The 4,585-nt window shown below is 36.6% G+C and overlaps 1 long non-coding RNA gene across 1 annotated transcript; it reads right to left on the bottom strand.

Annotated features, from left to right (window-relative positions):
- Window positions 1–29: 29 nt before the first annotated feature.
- LOC145718467 (uncharacterized) lies at window positions 30–4,563 on the bottom strand. The gene is made up of 3 exons (XR_014141829.1): window positions 4,164–4,563; window positions 4,004–4,060; window positions 30–2,556 (listed from the first exon to the last, which is right to left on the bottom strand). It is a non-coding gene; the product is annotated as an uncharacterized LOC145718467 (long non-coding RNA).
- Between the last annotated feature and the right edge of the window lie 22 nt (window positions 4,564–4,585).

The raw sequence follows: 4,585 nt of genomic DNA, 5'->3' as shown, positions 1-4,585 counted from the left end.
GGGCTCGATCCCAGGACCCTGGGATCATGACCTGAGCCGAGGGCAGACGCTTAACGACTGAGCCACCCAGGCGCCCCCATTATATGTTTTTAAGTAGCATGAAAATTAGCAATACAATCCCACACCAGTATTTTAGACCTACGTAGTCTTATCTGCTACAGATATGGGAACTGTGAAAATTCTGGGCAAGAAAGCATCTCTTAAAATGACATAAATTTGTTGAAAAATTTCGTGATAATTCCTTCCTCTTTAGTAATCTTAATCTTATTTACTTGCAGTTTAAAGACTTCATTTAACATTTCTGGCACGTATGATATATATGTCAAATCACTTTTTAACATTTTGATATTAGTAATTTTTCATTGATTGAAACAAAAGTTGCATGTTAGTATCAAAGAACAAATAAAGTATTTTAAAACAATTTTCTTTGGAATACTATCTTATTTCATATGTAGCATAAGGCAGTCAAACTCCTTTTCAGTCTCTGTAAAGATTACAAAGTAATCTTATATTTAAGGTATTAATTTGAATTCTATCAATAGCACTGATAGGATTCATTGATTTGTGGGTCTTTCACTAAGATTTTTGGTGACTGAGGTCGTCAATGAAAAATTCAATGACTCACTAACAAGGCTGTTGCTACTTTCCAGTTGTTTATCAACCCAGATTACTCACTGACCATCTGTTGCAAAAGGACATTGGAAAAGGACAAAATTTCCTGTGAAATAATTTTTAAGAATTTCACATTTTCACAACTCCAAGTATCCATTGTCTATACATATGGAAGTACATTTCCTGCTCAATGTTTTTATCCCACGAATCCTGGGATTTGTGGTCAGCAAAGTTTCATTATTATGTAGGTTACTTGCGTTCATTTGCAACAGATATTCTTCTGTTTGTAGATCACTTCATGGCCTATTTTTCAGCTCTTTGGATTTCTTGTAGATCCTTCTACATACAATTTATTGCTCAACAGAATAGAAGAAATCTTTAAAATTTCTTACTCTCATAATTAGTAACCTTTTATATGACTGGTAAAATTAATTTTCTTCCCATATTGTTTGGATTACCACAGATTGCTATAATTTATGTCATTCTATAAGAAATGGTACCTATATCTTTCAGATTAGGTTTTAAAAGAAACATTTCAGGGATGGTCTTATGAATTTCAAACTCTCCTTAAATCTCTGAAGTTTCTACCTTTGCCAACTCTGTGTCTTTATATAATATTCGCTTAATCTTGGTGGATTCATCTAAATGAATTAGAAAAAAACTATGTTGTGCATATGGACACTTTCAAATATTCAATGGAGTATTCTCAACACCTTTTCTTAATATTTCGCATTATATGTAGTATTTTTATAATAAGGGCTAGGTTTGTACATCTTTTTGAAAGCTACAGAATCACTAAGAGTGCATCAGCCACCCATGTAAATTGGTACTAGTGACTTCAGTGCAACAAGCAGAGTTGTTGAACTGGTGAACAACTCTTGATTAAGTTCCAAATAACAACTGAAACAGTAACTAGTTGCGTTCCTGCAAAATTCAGCATGAATTAAAACTCTACCAAGCACATGTTTACATGTGAAATGGAATTGGTTCTAGATTCAGATAAATACAAATAGACTTTTACCTACATAAGAAGCATGAGGTTGGAGAGTAAAACATTCAGGTTAGGAAAGAGAACGATTCTTTTTTTTTTGGTAGAAGGATTGTGTTTGGCATTTACTGGACCCCATGCAGGATCCTCCAATTCATTGTGACAACCCAAAATACACTTAACGGATTTCCAAAATGCTCCCTGCTCGGTAGACAGCTGTTACGAATATTATTGAATCAGTAAAAAGACGTAACTAATTCTTTAAAAAGCCTCCAGACCTATTTTCTCATAAATATTAGTTTCATAGATATTATATGCTGAAAATGCTTTTGATGCAGTATAAAGGCTACTTCATCCAAGGACTGACCATCAACCCGAGTCATTATCTACTGATTTCTCCAAAAGGTTGCTGACTACAATCCCTGGGGATTTGGAAAGGGGGTCCTCAGCCTGAATATGGAAATAGGATGTGATTTACAAGCTTAAGGCACAGTAGCTGTCCTATGATCAGAACTTGGTACTTTGGAAGTCTGTGGTTCTTAATTTGGTTGTTGTTGGCCCCTTCTACTGTTGGTAAACTTTAGGAAAAATTCTTTCTAGCTCTGCTCTAGGAAAGGAACATTGTGCTAAAGGCAAGCTGAAATCTACAGGAAAAGCACATGTCAAGGATGTTTGATCAGCAACCTTCCCCTAGGACTCCCCTGGAGATTTGCTTTCTAATGCTAAATCCTTAGAGATGCTGTGTTTTATTTCATGAAAGGAAGACAATGCCTTCACACCAAGAGACGCAAAATGGGTAGGATACAACATTTGGTAAGATACATTCCCTGCCTGCTAGGGGCTTACTCTTTCAAACTTACCACTCTTACCCCAATGTAGAAAGCAGATTCAGCAAGACATGGCAAGGCAAATGATGATGCCTAGTAATTGACAGAATTAGTTCTCCATAATACAATCTAGAGAAGAGACAAGGTGGAATACAGGCAAGGACTTTAGGAATGATATACACTGAGCATCCAGCTGTATTAGTACCATTGGAATAATAAATTTGATGTGGTGGTGATAAAAAGAAGAAATGATATACACTGAGCAAGCTGGGATTGTATGATAATCGTTGGCTAAATCACACCAGTGTAGGAGTTCTCAACCTCACACTATTGACATTTTGGGCAGGAGAATTTTTTTTTTTTTCAGGGCTTGAACTCATAATCCTGAGATGAAAACCTGAGCTGAGATCGAGTCAGATGCTTAACCCACTGAGCCATCCAGGCGCACAGGAGAGTTCTTCATTGTGGCAGGCGGCCCTGTGTATTGTAGGGTGTTTAGCAGCATCCCATCTGCCCATTAGATGCCAGCAGTGGACCCCTCTCACAACTGTAACACCAAAAATGTCTCCAAATTTTGGCAGGTGTCCTCTGGAGGCCAAAAACTGCCCTCTGTTGAGAATCACTGCACTACTTCTTCTCAGACTTGTGCATACAAATCACCTGAGGGTCTTGTTAAACGCAGCTTTAATAGGTCTAGGGGTAGGGCCTGGCGCTCTCTAGTCCAAACAAGATCCCAGGTGAAGCTGATGCTGCCCATCCAAGGACAATACTTGCTTCTTAGAAGACAAACCTACAGCTTTCTACCAGTTAACACGTCCAGGTTCTGAGTGCAGAGTAGATGTACACTCAAGGTACTGATCACTGAAAATACTCTCAAGCAAGGTCTGCATACTGTATTAAGTTACTGTGCATTTAGTTAACAATGTTGCAGAATTGAACATAAATAAGTGAAGGGTTTTTTGTCTGTTTTTCCAAACTTCAGAATGCTTTATCTCCTATCTCAGCAGTTCTCAAACCTTTTATCTTGGGATTTCTTCAGAACTCTCAAAGATAATCGAGAACTACAAGAGCTTTTGCTAACATGGGTTATATCTATTAGATATATTAGAAATTAATTAAGAGACAGAAAAATTTAAAAACTTCGGAATTCGTTTAAAAATAACAATAACATACCCATTGCACATTAATATATTTTTGTGAAAAATTGCTGCACATTCCCAAGCAAACAATTATGGGGAAAAATAGCATTATTGCACATTTTTGCAAATGTCTAAGATCTGGCTTTACAGAAGACAGCGGGATCCTCATATCTGCTTCTGCTTTCAGTTTGTTGTGATATGTTGTTTCATTTGAAATACATGAAGAAAATCTGGCCTCACACAGCTTTGTAGTTGGAAAAGGAAGCAATTTAAGTCATTTCAGATAATATGGACATTTTGGTCACTACAGCATAACTTAACAAGCGGTAGTTTATTAAAGATTAGTTGCAATGAGAAATCTGAAACCCTATCAATGAGCTTTTTGTACTGTTACACTAAAATGTATTGGTTTATCTTGCAGTTTGAATTGATCTTACCCACGCATGTTTTTGAAACAGGATGCATTGATCAACTGGCAACTCCACTGTATACTCCTGAGTGAATAAGAGTAAAAAAAAAAAAAAAAAAGGTCTTAATTATGAAAATAGTTGTGGCCTGTCTGGATTCCCTAAATTGGGGTGGGGTGGCCACACTTACTTTGAGAACGAGTGACCTATGTTGGCTACCGGTTTTGTTGCCTACCAACAGCTTCTGCAAAACAAAGAAAAGCCTAAGGAAAATAAGTCACGTATGCTTTTGCCTTCTAGCAATAAATCAGTGATAAAATTTTGGGTCACTGGCACCTCTTCTTAAAGGCAGGAATTGTGTTTTATTCTTCCACAAATTCCAGATTTAGCTCAGCGCCTGGCCCTTACAAGCACTCAAAAAGTATCTTCTTTTTAAAGTATGCCATACCGTTGTGTAGCCTGTCCTTTTCATTTAGCCTTGTAGTTGGTCAATTTCCCCATAATACGTATTCTTTAATAACTACATAATATAAAATTAAAGTTTTCAGGCTCAAGCTCATTCAAAAAAACATGACTTTGCCTTAGTAAAGATTAATTTCATTTTGCAAGAGA

The sequence above is a fragment of the Leptonychotes weddellii genome, unplaced genomic scaffold (assembly GCF_054177405.1).
Source record: "Leptonychotes weddellii isolate Sample4059 unplaced genomic scaffold, ASM5417740v2 HiC_scaffold_16172, whole genome shotgun sequence".
In the NCBI taxonomy this organism is placed as follows: domain Eukaryota; kingdom Metazoa; phylum Chordata; class Mammalia; order Carnivora; family Phocidae; genus Leptonychotes; species Leptonychotes weddellii.
Note: the sequence above shows the minus strand (reverse complement) of the source record. Positions and strands in the feature narration are given on the sequence as shown.